The 20295-nt window shown below is 38.8% G+C and overlaps 1 long non-coding RNA gene across 1 annotated transcript; it reads left to right on the top strand.

Moving 5' to 3' along the window:
* Window positions 1-1045: 1045 nt before the first annotated feature.
* Window positions 1046-9491, top strand: LOC137182136 (uncharacterized). Its single transcript, XR_010928257.1, has 2 exons — window positions 1046-2959; window positions 9037-9491. It is a non-coding gene; the product is annotated as an uncharacterized lncRNA (long non-coding RNA).
* Window positions 9492-20295: the final 10804 nt, after the last annotated feature.

Raw genomic sequence — 20295 nt, 5'->3', positions numbered from 1 at the left:
ATGTGACATATTTACATGGTGTTCTTTCTCCTGAAAACTAATAATAACCTGGATTATAGGATAATGTGTTTAGAAACAGAATATCTATAAATGTATATGCAATTAATTAATTAATTAAAAACATTGCCAACAGTTAAATGTCTCATATGTATTTAGTGTTACAGTATAAATATAGAATACAGTTTTTAATACATGTGTGGATTTTTGTGCAGCAGTTCATTTAAAAATGAAATATGCAGAGACTAATATTTCATGTTCGGCCTTGTTATGTGGGAGGATATGAATTATGAAAGAAATAAAAACTAATGGTGCTGGCAGTAGTAATTGTGCACCCTCATTATTATTCGGACAGAACATTCATGTGGCAATACAAACTCCAAGGAATCAAAAAACACTGCAGAGCAGACAGAGCTGACTGACAGCTGATCCATCTATGCTGCCGCCTTCAGAAATGGACATTGCTTCATATGACAGTTCAGAGGAAGGGTTGTCTCATTTCACTAAAACATGTTTTCTTGAGCCTTCTCTCGTCTTTTCCTGCATCTCTCCTCAAGTCTTCAGTGGGAGGGACTAAAGGAAAGGTAAGTAGGATAAGGAAATTGAGATGCACCCAAAATTAGTATTTTCTCTCTGAAATCTCTGTTATTGGCAGCTTGGTGTATCTTTGTGGGGAGTGACAATGTCAGAGCCTATAGAGGCCAAATATCAACTTAACAATATCAGCTATATATATTCTACATTCACATAATAATCCATTCAGTGTGAGTTGCCTGACTGAAATGTATTTGTTGCCTGAGCATGAAAGTTCATTATCACTTGGCTTTGGAAATAGCAGTTCGACAAGCAGATTCTATTCACTGATGAAGACTGTGTGATATGGTTCAAAGGTCTAAACTACTGAGTGGATTAAGCTGTGAATTTTTCTGTCAAAGTATTCGGTCCTGCTATTATAAGTTTACCTTATTTTGAGTAAATAAGAGTTAGCTTGCTAGCAAGATATCATTAATTAACAAAAACAAAATCACTGCTCAATAAATAATTTCAGAGCTTTCTATCTCTGAAAGAGAATCTATTCTGATTCTGAAATGGGCCTGTGGTGTCTGATTGATCATGTTCCTTACAGTATAAATTCATTAACGAAGACCATGCCATTGGAACAGTATAAAAAGTAGATTTATTTGGATTGTCGAGAGGGTTCAGGATTGGATGAGGATAGTGTATGGTGGGCTGGATGGGGGTCGAGGAGAGGGATGAAGGGGGTCAATTGCTGGGGGATGACCGCGGACCAAATGGAATCACAAAGAGGCTGGAGCGTCTAGGAACCTGGGGGTCGAGACTCAGGGTGGGGGACATGTCTTGATGAGCTTTCTGCTTCGTCATCCCCCAAAGTTAACTTCACTGGACTAAGTGAGAACAGGCTCTTTGAATTTCGCTGAGGTAGATATGGAATCTTGGGAAAACTAGCAGTCAAGAATTTTATTTATTTAATTTTAACAGGTGGTCTGGGATTTCTTATTTAGAAGCGGTGGAATCGGCTCCAGTGTGGAAGAATTGGCCAGAGTATGGTTAGGAATGTGGGCTGACTTTGTCGATGTGGGGAGACAGGTTGCCTGTGCGGAGAGTTTGGTTGTGGGCCAGGAAATGTGAAGTGAGGGGCGAACGTTTGGCTTAAGATGTGGTTCGGACTTACAGATAACATGCCGAAGTGTGCGTGAAACAAGGCTAGGTATGTAACGGGTATAGGATGGACCCAATAGCAGCACAAACGACACTGGTATAAACTTTGCAGTCTTTATTTCACACGATGTCAAGGCAATATTAGCACGGTCGGAGAAACACAGTTCTAATGAGTATGACTCCACCGGAAATTGAATCCCGATCTTCCACTCCCACAGCGGACAAAGACCAGGGAACAGGCAGGCAGAACTCAGAGTCAGGGACAGAAGGCTGGTGGGTTTACCGGGGCAGAGATGAGGAGCGATGGTCGAAGACAAACTGATCAGGAACCAGGAAGGCAGTCCAGTGAAGAAAGCAAGATGACTTAGCATAGTAGCGTAGACAATCTGACAAGGAGGGAGTGGGCCGAGGCAGCTTATATACTGGCTTGATTGCAGATGATGAGCAGGTGGGGGCGCCAGGTGAAGGTGGTTGAACTAATGAGGGGTGTGGCAGAGCAGAGAGTGAGACTGAATGATTGGATAATTCCCACAGCAACAGGTGAGGGGGAGAGCAGACTCTGACAAGGTATGGTGCCCCTTAGGACAGTTTTATGGAGACATTTGTTGGGCTGGCGTAGACGTGTATTGTGGAAGATTTAATCTTGAGAATGGAACGGGTGACGGTGGTGAAGCAGGAGAGGGTCAGGAGAGGGTCAGGACCCAGAAGTGAGTGGCCGTCCGGAGCGGTGGTGGAAGTGGAGGCAGAGAGGAGCAGGAAGAATCTGGCTTTGTTGTCAGTTCGGCGAAACAGGATTTGTATCCGGAGTTCAGCCTGGCCTTCAGTCAGGACTGAAGAAGTCTGGGCTCTGTTGCAGTAGGCGGCGTTGCGACATCATCGATGTGCAACGTGCGTTGACCCGGCGGCGGGAAATAAACCCGGAGGAGTGGGAGGATTTGAGCTGCTGGCGAGAGAGTTGATGGAAGTAGAGTCTGCATAGAGTTGGAAAGTTTGTCTTTATCATCGTTTCGTAGGAGTGGGACGACTGTCTCCTTGAGAGCTCGCCGGAGGTGAGCGAACATCCAGTTGAAGATGTTAATCGCTTTGAAAAGAGCCGCGTCCAAGTGGGCCATTGCGTGGATGCGTGTGGAGCATCTGGATACCAGCTGATCGGAAAAGTAGTGCCTGGAGGAGAAGGGTTCCATGTGGATGTGGTGGTGAAGGAGATATCACGTTGGTACTGCTGGATCTAGTCGTGGGCGGTATGCTGCCGAGGAACATGGATCACGGAACCAGGCGGGAGGTAAGCGTTTGCGATGCAAGCGTGTCGTAGGTCGTGTGAGAACTGAAACGAACGGGAGAGAAAGGGGTTAGACACGATTATATAGGTATGCACGGATGATTGAATTAGTGAGAGAGAGGGACGTGGTCTTGTTCCTGAACCTTTGTTATGATTTTGGCATGATGATTGTCCTGATATTAATGTGACTTCATACATGGTGAAATGAAAAGCACATCCTGACCTCTGCATAAGATCAACTCAAATTTAGACAAAAGATGTGTCTGCCATGGCTTTTGATGAGTACTGCACTGCTTAGCTGCTATAACTGCCTGCACAAAGTCCCTACAGGTGGCCAGCATAGGTTAGCCAGTATAATTACAGCTAATAACCAGTATAGTTACAGCATATTGGCCTCCTTTTAGGTTCACATCAGTTTACATGATTTCACTGTGACCTCCAGCCCGGTTGAACCTCCGCGGACACATATGTGAGGACTAGACTTTCACCGCGTCTGAAGTTGCATGTACAAAAAGTTGCTGACTCACCGTCCATAGGGATACTGTCAAAGTATTGCAGTTGATGAAGGGGATGATGGGTTCTGGTTCAGAGATCTGGTCTGGAGATTGTATTGATGTGTAGTATGTAGAAGGCAAACATCCACATGTGGGTGTATGTATTACTTTGGGGAGAGGGGTTATTGAGAGCACAGAGAGCTGGGAGGTGGGGGAAGTGACAGTTAATTTATTCCATATGATCCATCCCACTGTGAACGCATTTACCTTGACAACTGCTCACAGACATAAACATAATGTACAGGAGGCCGCACCTGGTTTGGGTCATTGTTACATTTTCCTGCGTAAAATACACATTACACACAGCAGGCACAGTTGTCATTAACCTTTATATAATCAAGAAAGCTTGATTTTCTTAGTGGAATATGCCTGTTCGGCTTTATTTCATACATTCTTACTGAAAGCTGCCTGGTAAAACTAAAGGCTTTTGGTGGCTACTGAGTAGCTGAAGATTAGCAAATGTTACTTGAAACATTGCAGTCAAGTAAGTGATCATGCAAGACTGTCCTCCCAAGAACAACTAAGGCATCAGTTGTTTCAGAAATAGACCAAAAATGCCATGCCTTCTAGCAGATCTAATAATTATGATTCTTGTTCACAGGGAGCAAAGTAGTGTGACCCCTAACCATGTTGTATTTGTGTCTAAACCTAACAAAACCTTAACCATTGTGTTAAAAAAAATTAGAAAGTAATTTTACTTTTGAAACAGCAATGTTGTCAGGTCAGTAGTGACCAGATCAAAAAACACTTATGTGTCGTTCTGGAGGGCATGGACCAACAACATATTTTCTCATTTACTTTGTAGGATTTGTGGGATCATGCATGACACAATGTCCCAGAATAAGAAAATAACAAATGAGGTAGAGTGATCCCATCATTGAGGCTGTTATTTATTTGTGTTCATAAGACAAAAATGTAGCTTCAAGCCTCACTCAGCTTCAAGCCCATCCATTCCCACAAAATCTATAACATCTGTGCACTATAGTTTTTCACAAACATTACCCAAACAGGAGTCAAACAGTGCATTTCTTGCGGACTATTTTCAGCTGCGGATTGATACACATTTGGTTCCATAGTGAGTATTTGCAGAAGCAGAGTAGTGTGTGAGGGATCGAGCTGGCAGGCATGGGGAGACACAGGTGGATTTTCAAAAAAAGAGGGTTCTATTTACCTAAAAAAGAAAACAATATACAAATATGAAACAAAATAAACATAACATAACAAAAGATAAAACAAAAGTTCTGGGCCCATAAATGAGGTCACGAAACAGAACTAAACTCAGGCTATGACAACTTAACATGAACTGATTAGAACTGAACAGATCTAACACACTGATCAGACCACTGTAAAAATAAAGAAAAACATGAGTCACTGAACTACAATTACAACAACACAGTACAATTTAAAGCATTAAGAGTCAACAAAAAAATACCAAAAAACTAATTTAGTCTAAAGAAATAAACAAAAACTAGGAATCACATTTCCCCCCATTATGTGAAGGGAGCTCGGTATAGTCTGATTGGCCACTTCCTGTATTTAACAGCTCTGCATTTTTGCTCAGGCCTGACAACACGTCGCTCCAGCAGTGGCAACCAGCAGCAACTGGTAACTCAAAAGAAATAGATTTTTAAAACAAATTAAGACAAACTTATCTAAAGACAAAATAAAGTTTGGACTGTACAAAACTCAACTAAATGTGAATGATACAGATATGTGATGTGCATGAGGTCAAAAGGTACAAATAAACAAAATTAAAGACAAACTATAGAGAAAACTGGATGTGTGAGCGCAGGAGGGCCACTGACATCCAGATCAGTTGTGTGGTGGCAGGTGCAGCCATCACATGTTGTACGTAGGGTTAACTTGAAATAACCTACAGTGGCTGTGTTCATGGTAATGAAGGAGCATGTAACCAGTGTGGCTCAGTACTTGTTAGCAGGATCAGTTAATTGATGATCTGAGTGTTTCCATTTCCATAAAATTTCAAGAAATTTAGCCGATGTAGCAATTAATAAATAAAAATCAAATTAATAATGTTTTAAAGCTGAACAATATTTTCTTATGCTTCTTAGATATGATGTAACAGCTGCACTAGATACAGACAGCTTAGATAGGCTTCACCAGTGGTTCTCAAAGTGGGGTTCAGGAACCCCTAGGCATCCTTGAGGGGGTTCCAGGAGGTCCCAGGAAAAAGGGGAATCATTTATTTTCACCATAATTCCATCCATAAGTAACACAATGACAGAATGTGTAACTATTTTGGTCATGGGTTTCATACACTTTCTGTAATAAAAAAAACATCTAAAAGCAAAAATCTTATCAGATAGGGGTCTGTGGTCTAATTTGTGTCAGTTTAGGGGTCCTTGACATGAAAAAGTTTGAGAACCACTGGGCTACACTGTGGCCTATTCTAGCATCACATCTTTTGACTAACAATGCAAGCTAATGTACATCATACTTTGCCTCAAAACTTCAAATACATCTGTCAGGGGAAAAATTTTGTACTATCACAGACACACACATGGTAGAATCAAACATTATGTGAAACCCTGAATTAAGAAGCCAACACATTTGACATTACAGCAGCAACAATAGCAGTGAGAATAGCTCAAGGCTAATGCTAACGTTTAACAACACTGAGCTGTCTGGGTGTGTTTACTGGGGGCATTTTAAGTCTGATTAAGTTATGTTACAAGACAAGGTTTTACTTAATTTATTTGCCAGTTGTATGTGTCTTAGTACCTGTCTGTTAGACCTCAGAAATTAACATTGAAACATGTTGCCATATTCTTGCCATAATCAGTCCTCCTGTTCATACTGACTGATTAGAAGATCCCCTCATAATGCACTTTAAATATAAGAGATGGGGGACAAACTCTACTACAGTCCTCCTTCTGTGCAAAATGTATTTAAAAGTTTATCTGAAACTAATATGAAGCTTCGGTGACTAAATGAGTCAAATCAAGTAGATATCTTTCAACATTACAGTCTTTTTAGTGCCAAAGTCCCTCTTTTTGTTACTATTCTTCCACTGCAACTCAACAGGGAAACACTGTCCGAGGAAACACAAAGAGGGAATTTGATGCTAAAAAGACTGTAAATGTGTCAGATATCCACTTGATATGACTAACTCAGACTGATGAAGCCTCATATAAGCTTCACATCAACTTTTAAATGCATTTTGCACAAAATGACTGTGTGAACACATTGAGGATTTTGGCTCCCACCACTTACATTGAAAACATATTTGAAAGGGATCTTTTAATAGCCAGTATGAACAGGAGGAATGATTACAGCGAGGAAAACCTCTCACAGTTCATATGGAAACCTGACTGTTGTTTTAAGACACACTTGAAAAATTGTGAACTCGTCCTCTACATTGAAATTCTGTTATATTCCTCTCCTGTGTTGGCCACAAAATACATAAACAAACTAATCACGTGCTTGTTCTGTTGTGTCCCAAAGACACCAATGTTTTAGTGACCCCATTTAGAATCACTGTGTTCTATAACATCAAGTTCCGTGCACAGGAAACTGTGTATTATACTTACACATGCAGTATCTTATCAGTGTTCCCACTGGCTTTATGGTGTTAAGAGAGGCTCAAGATTACACGCTGATGGCTGGACAGGAGGTGCTTTATATCTGAATTGAGTGAGCCAGGACTGAGCAGATTGTCGGGACTGATTAATTGGGTTTGGGGTCTGCAGTAAGCTGTGGTTGTCAGGAGCTGTGTAGAATCTCTGTTATCTATCATTTATGTAGACATGATGATAGATACAGCATGGGGTGATGAGTGTGTGCTCTGCATTATGTATGTCCAAGGGAAGACTGTTTATCTTGGACCTGTGTGTGTGTGTGACTGAATATGTGTGTGTGCCCACATGTTCTACTTCTATCTACAGTATTTGCTTGCCAAGCAAATTGAGGCACCTCAGCCTGCACAGGCACACCAGTCTTCCACAGGGAAAACACTTTTCCTGTTAGAAGGGAAACAGCGAGACAATGTGCTGCTCATACTCCTCCCTACTCATTTGCTTTGAACACATCGCCTCATGCACATCTGCATAATGCATCCACAGTTTATGGAAACTACAACTCCTTAACTGACCACTGTGCAGGAGCAGGAAATGATAAAAGGTTGCTTCCAGATTTGTGGAGCAAATGCAAAACAAAAGCTTTGGGAAATGAATATATTCAGTACTGTATAAATAGGATAGAGGGACCATGGGCCTTAAATCTGAAAATATGCATGTAAGCTGTATTAATAAATCATACCAAAGGCAATATTTCTGTAAACCAGCTGCAAAATGGCTCTACAATTGTATGATATAAATTAGCAATAGAGAGAAGCCAAATTCTGGATGAAATAGTAGGGAACCTGCACTTTTCCATCAAAACATCATGAATTTAAGGGTGTGGTTAGCTTATTGTAGCATACATATTGGAAGCAGGGGGAGGGAGTGAGGCTGGCTCTCTCTATAGTGAAAAAATATGCCTCCTAAAAGGTCAAAAACTCACTTGTTAACATGTTGTCTCATTTGTTTAATACATATGCACAGAAATGTAAAAACAACAATTTGTTCCAAACTGTACGCAGAACTCCCCCAACAACCACAAATTGTCATTTTTAAGTTTTTTTGTGAAGAGATTAAACAAACAATATACATTAATAACATGTTAATTAGTGAGCTTTGAAGATGTTGGTAGGTGAGCCAAGCTAGCTGTTTCCAGTCTTTATGCTAGGCTAAGCTAGGCTAATCGCCTCCAGCTCTGTACTTAATGCACAAACATGAGAGTGGTATCAGTTTTCTCATACTTTCCAAAATGTTAATATAATTCTTTAAGTAAATATTCATCCCAGACCCTGGTTCATCTTATATTGCTAAGTTTTAAAGAGGTTTTTTTTTTTTATATATATAACTGAAATATTAGCGCTAGCAGTGTGTATGTTTACTTACTCTGTGCCAGCAGTATCTTTATTGTGGCTGAGTAATTTGCATTATTCTTCATTTGGTATTTAAAATACAGACATGGTTGCAAAGAGGGTAGAAGTTGCTTATCAAACATGAGCAAATACTCTTCTGTTCATTATTTTGCACAATGAACTGTAGTGACTATTTTTTCTACCTGCTAATCCAGGGAACACTTTGAACCATGGCTTGTTAGACACAAAAATAATGTATAATATTTAGCTCACAAACAACTTTTAGAAGACCTTGTGGGAAAAGTAAAAGTAAAAATGTTAAAAAGTCATTGTGTTGTATGACTGCCATAATGTTTAAGGCAAGTCCAAGGTAGCTCCTACATGCATGCAGATGTTCCCTCCTGGATTGTACTCTGCTATATATCAGCACTTAACACAATGTACAGTACAGTATGTTGGCTCCACTAGAGACATGTCCAAATTCATTGTATGGATAATTGTCACATAGGTTCAAGAAAAAAAACAAACTTTAAATGTGAACAATGTTCTCATCTGCACCTTGTCTCTGCATTGTCTCTTTTTGTTGTGTTTCTGTGAAGATTTGGCAGCTCTACCAGGCGGTCATCAGGATATCCTCTTCAGAGAGCCAAGGCCTGAGAACACATCTGTGGGCCATTATATACCACGTGGTTGGTTGTGTATGTGTGTGTGTGTGTGTGTGTGTGTGACTGTAAGACTTCCCCCTAACTACCAGTAAGACAAGTTTGAAACAAAGCTAACAGTATTCTCCATCTCTTGCTCTCATTACACCTCTTTATAAATGTACTTTGTGTTAGATTATAGCAACATGTAAGAGGAAATCATTTATAACACAGGGCGAGGAATTTCCCACAACAGCTTAACTTTCTGTTGTAAATGTCATAAAGCTGCTATTCAGCAAAGCCTTCTGACTTTAATTCAAAACTCATGGGATCATCAGTCAAACAATCTATCGTTATGTAAGTGTAGCATTTAAACATGTACAAATAATAAATGCATTGTTTTTGATTCATTATTACTATTATTATTATTACAGTGAACAAATGAGGCTGTGACTGAGATGTTTGTCAGGATTTAGTGGAAAATCTTGCAGATTGCTTTATAGCACAAAACCGCAAGACATGTCTTGCAGCAGATGTAAGAACAGTTTTATCTTCTCTCATCTAAACATTTGCCCATTGCAATTTAACAGATCTAGTAAGTGACTTTTTTAACTCTTATTTTTATTGAGTCAAAAGCCAGCTTTAATATGAAACGTTCACTAGTGCTGCAGATTCAACTGAGAATCAACAGCGAACTCACTTTCAAGCCTTTTCTATCTCTGTAGTTCATTGGAGTGTATAGCTGACTCTTCACAGCTCTTGCTAAACCCCCCATATAGAAATGTAACTAGCTGTTCCTGGAATGCGAGACCTCCAACACCAGTTATATGTTTCAGCCAAGGGCGTAGGTTTGGTTTCAGAAAGGGGGCCACAATGAAGTTATGAAATATGCTATTTCTGCTTTAAGATTACTAGTGATACTACACTATATACTATAGCTAGTAGTATAGTACTGATATTTGCATTTTTCTACAAAGAGCACAGGACTTTACTGCCTTACTGCATGATTGATGCTCAGTTCTAGCATCTTTTTAGTAGAATATAACCTGGTATTAAATATCCATCCATCCATTTTCTATATTGCTTATCCTCTAGAAGGTCACGGGAGAGCTGAAGCCAAACCCAGCTGACACTGGACACTCACACCTATAGGCAATTTAGAGTCATCTATTAACCTAAACGATAGTATTAAAAGATATAGCCCATGAGATACTGCACCACTCGCTGCTGCTTGTTAAGTTTCTTGCTGTATAATAATTGAAGAGGACTCAGATCAGCATAATAACATTTTTATCAACTTTCATCTGGATTTTCCTGGCTGGACAGTGAGAGGACACTGTTTAGAGATATTTTAAGAAGATAAATAAACCTGAAACTATAAAACAAAGAGGGACAGGTTTTGAAATGTGTCCTGCCCTCATCCCCAGTGGAAATTATGTCCTTGTGTTCAGCGGCTGGTGAAGAAAGTCAAACATCTCCTAAGCTTTTTCTCAGGAGTTGGTGGAGACCAAACTAATGAATACTAGACTCAACAAAAAGAGAGTAGGTTTCCTTGTTTTTGTTCATTGTCTTGAATAGAGTTGTGAGACTGTTACCTACCACAGACCTAAATGAAAGAAAGAAAAAACAGCTAAATGAGTCACCAGATCTCAATCCAACTGAGCAGCTTTGAGAAATTTTAGATGTTAGACAGCGCTCTCCACCACCATCATCACAACACCAAATGATGGAATATCTTCTGGAGGAATGCTGTTCATACCTCCAGCAGAGCTCAGAGACTTGACGATGGTATCTTGACTTTCACCTATCAACATTTCTTGTCAGTGACATTTTATCATTCCACTGCCAAAGTATCTGTTCAGCTGTGATATCCAATGAAACAGCAGCCTAGTTTAGTTAACACATTTTATTTTAATCATAGATTATTAGATAGATAATATTATCAATCATATAGTCCAGTTGATCTACTCATCCACTTCTATTATGAGTGCTTTTACGTACTTGGTCTTTCAAGTAAGGAAAATTGTGTGTCTTTATTTGTATGAATAGTTTGTATTTTAATTCAGGGCAAAGGTAGATTGTAGTATGTTCTAATTGCATCATAAAGTTGTTATAAAATTCATAGCTGCATGACATCAAAACACTGTATGTAAAAGATGGAAAATAAGGTTACAACCACTGACAATGTGCCATTATTTGAAAACATAGATTGGAAAATAATGAGGTGTAAAGTTTTTGCCAGCGTCATAACTGAGGTATATTTGTATCCTATTTTCACTGAAATGATCCTATATTAACTGATATCAATATTTTGTGGCAGAAAAAAGTACATAACTCAACATTAAAGTTATATGGTTTTAGCCCACCAGGTATGTGTACCCTTTATAAAAACCTCCTGGCATCAGTGCTTGGTAGGCTGAAAAAAACAGCTGCCTTCTGGCCAGCTAGTCTGAGTAAGATCCTATTTACAGCGGTTTACTGTTGAAATCTTCTCTTCCTGTGTGGTTTCAGGAGGAGAGAATATGGCCTCCAATGGCAGCCTCTGCACACGACGAGACAGAGAATTACAGTGAAAATAGACACTGCAGACGTCTCAGTGGACACACAATTGCTAAAGAGTAGAGGCTGCATATCTGCGTAGGAGGAGTCTGGATATAGAGAAAGAGAAAAAGGAGTAGAAAGTTAAAGCAAGAGAAATATGTTAAAAGATAAAAATAAGACCTGAAAAAAGTAGTGAACATACAGAGATGAGAGCAGGGTGTCAGGAAAAGAGAAGAGATGGATAGACTAAGAACTTTTAGGAATAAATCTTTGTGGTTAAAAAACAAATGGAAAAAGCACAGACTCATTTCAAATATTGCTTAAGAGTACAGTAATATCACAGAGGCCAACTCTGTGACACAGTTATTAAAAATAAATGTCCAGTGTTGAAATGCTTGTTAACTCCTCAGATATTTTGGAATAAATCCTATTGGGTTTCTTGTTAGGGAGGTCAACTGTCCAATGTGGTTTAGTGGTTATAATTTTTGATGGTAACCAGGAATCCCACTTTGAACTGCTATTTGGAAGCAGACTCAGAAAACATTTGTTTCTGGTGGACTAGAAAGACTGTCCCTTAAATAGAATTAGATTGTTGGATCCAAACAACAGCTTCTTTTCCTGCTGGACGGCCTTCAGGCCAAGATGTGCCCCAAACTAAACAACAAAAGAGTTAATCCAAAGTAATCCAAGACATATTCGGATCTGATGTTCCTACCTGCAGGACTACTTTAAGTCACTTTAAGTGACTTTAAGAGTGTTTTTTGATCTGCCATTAATATGGATAAGGTTTGGTAAGGTTTAGTTGGAAAAACTACTTGGTTCAATTTAGGCAACAATGGTTGAAAGACACCACTGATAGGAAACAGGATATGAACAGCGATCCCTGGTGTCAAAGTCACACATTTTGTATACTGTCACTGTCCTGTGAAAATATAAGCTGAGAAAAGCAGCTATGCTTTCAGTTTGGGACAATGCATTTTCCATATAATCCAAATAGTTTGAAATTGTTTATTTAGCTTAAGAAGCATGAGAATGAGAAACACTTGGTCCTTAAGTTTTCCAGAAAAATCCAAAATTACGTAAACATAGGTCTTATTGAATCCCACAAAAAATCTTACTCCCAAAGTCCACTTACTAGCTTTTTCTGTAGCTTTTAACCACATCTCACAGTGTTCTGCAGCAAATGTAAATGCGTGTGGTGTTAACAGTATATTTTAGTGATTTTTTTTCTTCACTGTATTCACTGCTCTGTGGATTATCTAACAGCAATCAGAAGAAGAAGCAATCTTTTTTTTTTTATATATGATGATCTTTGTAAATAAGTCTGGTTCATAGTTTAAAGATGACAAAAAGCCAACTATATATATGTATATATATATATATATATATATGTGTGTGTGTGTATGTATATATATATATATATATATATATATATATATATATATATACCTGAGGCTCCCCTTCACTAATACAAGCATTTGGCAGGCTCAGGCTTTCTGCTTACATTGCAATTATACATCTGCTTCCCTGGGACCAGTCTGAGGACTGAGGAGGAGCTGTGTGCCTCAGGTATATACATTAAAATCACTTTGAAAACACAGCTTTTAAAAAGAAGATGGTAATATATTGTATATGGAGCTTCTGAAAAGGTTACAAATGCAAAATGAAAAATCATATTTTTCCATGTGCCAGGTTTACATCGTTGTGTTTTTAATAAATCTATTAAAGGTACAAAATAATAGTTACATGTCAGTACAGCCACCACCTGCACTATGTGTGGGCCTGATCGTCTATGATATAATGTATCTGAGCATTTGTGGCAAGCCAAGGTTAGCAGGTCAGGTGAACTGAGCCCTCTGATATCACACTGACTGTTATGTAATGAAGCTTCAAATAAAGGAGCTCTGAGGGGACAATTGCAAAACATGGTGACACTGAATTTAGCATGCTGTGAAATATTGACATGCAGTGTCAGCTGTCTGTGTAGGGATTTCTCAAGGGTGAAGGTGTGTATGTGTATGTGTGTGTGTGTGTGTGTGTGTGTGTTTGCATGAGTCAGACTTTTGATATCCCTGCTGGCTGGATTGAATTGACCTCTATACAACCCCCTTCAACAACTTAAACTCTATTGCAATCTAAACTACTAATCAGTTTTCAGAAACGTCTGTTTTCTTACTCTTTATTGTTGGTTAATACAATACAGATACAGAAGCAATTTGGGGTTTAGTATCTTGCCCAAGGACACTTTGACATGTGGACTGGAGGATTGAACTGCTGATCTTCCAATTAGTGGACGACCCACTCTACCTCTGAACCACAGCCACCCCCGAAAGAAAAGCTTGAGAAAAAGCTCAAACGTCATACATATACATACATCCTTCAGTTAATTTAATAATACTGATGTTTAAAAAAGCATTTAACAGACTTCACAGAGAGATAGAAAGAGGTCGTAAAGACAGAAAAAGTGAAGTGAAAGTGGAACTTCATTTTACTAGTGTTGTGTAATTTATCTATCAGTGAAAAATATGGAACTACATTCTTTCACAAGCACATTCATTCAATTTGTGGTGTAATAAATAACACCAATAATGGCTGCATTTGTTTATTATATTAATTAATAGTAGATGTTTTTTGATGTTAAACAGATTCCATGTGTTCAGCTACTTTTTGTGTAGCTTGCTTTTAATAAACTGTAAATACTTTCAGTGAAGAGCAGCTTGTAGCCTAACCAGCTACAGTTTCAGGGTAGTTTCCCCAGCACTGGCCTCTGGTTGAGAATGTATTGTTTTTTTCTTGGTGCTTCACTGAACACAACAGGCAGTGTTCTTGGGTGGGAAGCTGATAATCACATCTCTGTCGTTAACTGGTGACTTCTATAAAATCTTACAATCAACCCTAAAGTGGAAGTTGGTGCAAGGAAATAGGAGAAATGTGCTCCCAAGTTCCACAAGTTTGTCATATATAGTACGTTTGTGAATACACACAGTTACATTTATCAGTGCTGCAAGTTTGGAGGTCATCCTTTTACAGACAGAATCCAATGAGAAAGATGCCATTGTGATTCAGTTCTTAAAGAGCAACTTGCAGCTTGGCAACCCCAATAATCTTATGTGTGGCAAAATGATATAGAAACAGGATTTTCAAAAAAAATATATCTAAACATTGCACAAAAAGTAAGGAAATTTGTGTTTGGTAGATTATTTCTTTGTTGTAACAATGCTTCTTGGCAATAAATCTTATACCGTTGGAAAGCCTGTTTATTTCCCTTTTAAATGGTGCCACATTTGTAAGGAACATGCATTTGTGGGATGAGCAGCAGAGCGGAGTATGTGGGTTGTGCTCATGAAAAATATGCCAAATCTTCTCTGCCAATGCCAAACAGCTTATTTTGCTGTTGCTATTGACTCTTGTTTTGAGCTTCTTGTACCCCCAGGTACTGCCAATCAGCTGTGTAACATCTTTTGGTGGAGGCAGTGTGATGGTGTGGGGCGGCATCTCCCTCACTGGAAAAACAAGGCTTGTCATCATTGGAGGCAATCTCAATGCAGAGAGATATCAAGATGAGATTTTGCAACCGGTGGCAATCCCATAACTCCACAGTCTGGGACCGAACTCTGTCCTCCAAGATGACAACGCTCGCCCCCACAGAGCAGGGTTTATCAAAGACTACCTCCAGAATTTGGGAGTGGAGAGGATGGAATGGCCCGCCAGCAGTCCAGCATGACCAGCATGAGGAGGAGGTGCCAGGCTGTTGTGGCTGTGTATGGTTCTTCCACACGCTACTGAGGCTCCTGTTTGTTAAATGAATAAATTGTTAAATTGCCAATATGTCTTGTGTCTTCAAACTTCAATCATCCAATCCACCAAACTCCAAACAAGAGTCAATGGCAGAATAAGCTGTTTGGCATTGGCAGAGAAGATTTGGCTAATTTTTCATGAGCGCAACCCACATACTCAGTTCTGCTGCTCATCCCACAAATGCATGTTCCTTACAAATGTGGCACCATTTAAAAGGGAACTAAACAAGCTTTCCAACGGTATAAGATTTATTGCCAAGAAGCATTGTTACAACAAAGAAATAATCTACCAAACATAAATTTCCTTACTTTTTGTGCTATGTTTATATATCTGCTACAGTGACATCTGGAGTCAATTTTATATGATTGTTTTCACTTCCGCCTCAAAGATATTGGACATAACATCACATAAGGGAGAGTGGTTAAGCTAGGTCCAGTTTACAAGAAGAAATCTGGATCTCAGCACTAATTTTGACACTGCTGAGCTTGAAAATGTATATTCATATAAATATGTCAGACTACAAACACATAATTTTGATTCTGCTAAGTGACCAAAGGATCAGAAATAACATAACATTATGGCCATTGGCCAGAATAACAAATAACATAACATTATGGCCATTGGCCAGAAATTCAGTTACGGTGTGAGAACCAGGAAGATGTGCTGTTAGCACCACATAACCCAGTGTTGTTTCACTTCACAATGTTAACGTCTGCTATCACCTATCAGGCAGTACCAGCATTAGTAGTGATTGTCTACTGGCAAGATACTTATCCACAACAGAAACTAAGGCGCAAAGATCAGTTTGTCTGGTCTGTTTTATGTCACAGTGTCTGTTTTAACAACTCACTATGTTTACAGTGCTACCACACAGCAGACAGAGAGAGAGAGACGGAGAGAGAGAGAGATGTTTCTTATCTTTTTAATGGGACGATAGAGGAAGTTACAAGGGATTTCAGTGGCCTCATTTAGGTGACAATTAACAAAAGTTATCAAAGTATTTAGATGTATTAAAATGTTTTATGCAGTTAAGAACAGCTTCATAATTATCAATTAGATGCTGCATTACTGGCCTGCAGCTAATACTAATAAAAACCTATATAAATCAAAACTATTAGTGCTAATATTCTCCAACTGCATTAACTAAACTAAAGCACATTATGTAATACAGATATAAACAACGTTTATTCCCACCACTAAAAATCAAAACCCTAACTTAGAAGTTACTCTCACCATCAAACTGATCAATAAGTGTTTTAACACATAGAGTAGCAGCATGTAACCACTAACCTATTAAACACTGGTATGAAATATACTATTTTATATATATCTATTTATGACTAGAATCGGGTAAAACATACATACAAACATACTGAATGTAAGTTTTTAAATGATGTATCTCAAACATATGTGGTCAAAAGAAAAATACCAATTTACCCTTTAAAACAACTAGAAAGCACAGAGCGGATACAACAAAGCTGCACAATGCTTAATGAGTTATTTCAAAATGTTTCAATCTGAGTCTGACTCTACATCAAAAAACACACACAGATAGACAATCATGGGACAGGTTTTTTTTTTTATTTAATAGCCATGAGTAAATAGTCAAAATGTTCAAAACTACCCCATCACTCAATCATTGGCCCATGATCTATTTTTTTCCCCAAATTTTATATAAATCTTTTACCGGATTTCAAATATAAATAGATAAACATAAAATAGTTGAGTCAGTCTGAAACTAAAATGTAACTTCATGGTAAATATGAGTATGAACTGTAGAATTAATCTGACTTGTAATAATGTCAAACTGCAAACGCATAGCCACGACATCCGTGCTGAGTTTCACACTGAAGTCTGTGTCAAACCGTGAAGACTGAGCAGGTTTACAGGTTGGCAGGATCTGGAGAAGGACCTGGACTAGTCCTCCGTCAGAGATTCCATCAGGGCTGATGCATATGCTGGGGGAGATAAAAATATTTAGATCACTTTCAGCAATATATTATTTAATACATGCACTGATCAAATGATGAATTATATTAAATGACTGACTGAAACTGCTAACTACAATGGCTTCTCCTTGATGGGACGAACTACCCATGATCCTTTGCTGAACCTTGTGTAGTGAAGTGCAGAACATACCTCACCTTCACTGGTGCTAGTTACCTCTCAGCTACCTTTATGGGTGTGATGCAGTGCTGCCAGGAGAAGCCTGTAGAAGAAGCAGATGATGCAGCTCATAAGTTGTAGATATATTGTAAAACCTAATTTTTCATGTGCTGTGTAGAGTGTTGAGGCCCTGTCACCCTGTCACTAAAATGTACATTTTGGACCTTGTCAGAAAGGAATATATTAATACACTCAGTTGCCAGTTTATTAGTTACACCAAGCCAAAGCTAATGCAGTCTCATCCAACAGCCCTGCAATAAATCTTACATTCATGAAGGCTCTAATGTTTAGTTTTTATTGTAACTGTTCAGCAGTGAAGTCTGTCCCTTCACCTGCATGAAAACTAGCTGCTGCTTTTCCTGCTAGGAGAGTGAACTTCAGGCCCTGCCAGGCTGGAATTTGTGCAGCCTGCACAAACACAATTATTCAAGATGACAAAAAATGATATAATGCAAAACTAGTGAAAAAAAATCCGAAGTCACTAAATGACGACTGCTCAGACTCGTTAGTACCACACAGTGTACTGCAGCTGGGATGGGAAAGCAACTCCCTTCTGTGACGTAGTATGACGAGTTGTTGAAAATAAGGGGCGCTGCTCAGAATTCAAACTTTTCAGTCTTAATTTCTGCCTTTATGTCTTGTTAAACTAATAAAATCACACATTAACCTTTCACAGGACAATTTCCATGATACATAAACTATAAATCCAGTAAAAAAAAATTCAACCTGTTTGTGTGTGTGTGTGTGTGTGTGCATGTGTGTATGTTTGTTTTGGGGGAGTTGGAAGAGGGATTTAATGCTGCAAAACAGCAACATATGTTTCTGATAGGAAAGCTCCTGCTTTAAATGAACCCCTTGTCCACATAAGAACTCAGTGAACAGAACAACAGTTTATGTCTTCAATTACATTTTTTAAAAAATACATCAAGGGCCAAAATGATGATAAAGATTTCCATATGAGGAATGTGCATTAGGAACATACTGCACGTATGTTCTTTTGGGAGGATACAGGCTGAAATATTGCTTGGATACATTTCCAGTCATTCTAATCAGCCAAAGGTTATGCAATAACACAATGAAACAGTGTTTGATGAAAAAGTAAAGTTTGATCATGAAACAATGCCTCATGATGACATATATGAGCCAGAGAGACATTACACTTAAGTATAAATGATTACATAGAAACCAGTGTTTTGGCACTATGTTTATTCAAGCTGTAAACCAATGAAAGCAGAAATGTATGCTGATTTTCCTTTAATGATGTGCCTGGAATGAAAAAAAAGTATTTAAAACAACAATGATTAACTTTCAGCAGAACCATTAGAGTGCTATTTATCAGGCAGATATCAGAATTGTATTTAAAATCTCTAATTGAGCCTGTTTTCACTGCTCAGTTCCAAGTCATTAAACTTGCAGTCATTGGAAAGATCAGTGCCCCCTGATGATATAAAGGCTGTTTCAGCTTTTATATGGTGATATCCTTAAAATACAAAAACGTTTGTTACGAACTGTTAAAATGAATGATATTGAAAAATAGTGGCAGTTTGGACACACATGCCTAGCTTATTTACTGGATTTCTGTGTGATCAAGTAGCAGCTCTGCTCAGAAGAAGGGAAATACAGCGCTTCTCCCAATATTATTCTAGTCTTAACTCTTTTTCACTGCAGTGCTTACATCCATGAAGTCAGCTGAACCACTGTTTACAATGGTTCAACATATTGTACTCTCACACCGCATACAGAGACATAAAAGCAGTGTGTGTTTGCTTCAATCATGTTAAAGAGAAAAAACAGTCAGGGGAAATGTATTAGATTGGTTTTCATCATACGTGTCTTTGTTTTATACAATTGTAGATGTAGCCCATTAATATACAGCTGCATTATACCTTGCACACTAACAAACAGGGGCACTCCTAGGGGGTGGGGACTCTGAATGAAGGGGGGGCCCAGAGCAGGATATTGGGCCATGAGACATGTCAGAGATTATAGATATTTACTGTCAGATGCAACTTAGACTGCAAACCCTCATCACTCAGTGCAAAGAGCATATCAGCAGTGTTGGAATAAGTATTCAGGCCCTTATATGTACTTGAGTAAAAGTAGAAATACCACAATGTAAAAACATGTAATTACAAGTAATTGTTCTGAATTACAATTACTTGAAAATGCTCACAGGTTTAGTTAGACACTTTTATCGCGGTATAGACCATTCAAAGCAAGTGGTTACACAGTTAAATTTGGTGGAGGAGGCTCTTTGAGGGAGCTCTCAAAGAATCTGAGCAGTAACAGGAATTTTGCTGGCAGAAATAACCTATAATAAATGCAACAGTTACTTTCCTCCACTGGTTATCAGCGTGTAAACACACACACATGTTGCAACACACTGTATGCCACACTCGAGGCTCTCCTCAGCGAACCTCGTGCCGCTGACCTGCTCGCAGCTGATGACGATAGCAGCTGTGCGCTCTGGTCAATATTTGTGCAGGCAGACGGTGTTCCAGAGGGTCCCCTCAGGACCCCAAGTCTCACTGTTTATCGATAACCATGGCCAAAACAAACACAGGTAAACAGCTGATGACGACAGTAGAGATGATACCAGCCTGTCTATCAGTAATCCTTCAAAAATTGGCAGCTGTTGTTCGGAACAACGTCTCGTCAACCTGTCAATGTTTAATATCTCAAATTTTGATTTGCTGCTGAGCTTCGCCAACT

This window comes from Thunnus thynnus, chromosome 4, assembly GCF_963924715.1.
Source record: "Thunnus thynnus chromosome 4, fThuThy2.1, whole genome shotgun sequence".
In the NCBI taxonomy this organism is placed as follows: Eukaryota; Metazoa; Chordata; class Actinopteri; order Scombriformes; family Scombridae; genus Thunnus; species Thunnus thynnus.
Note: the sequence above shows the minus strand (reverse complement) of the source record. Positions and strands in the feature narration are given on the sequence as shown.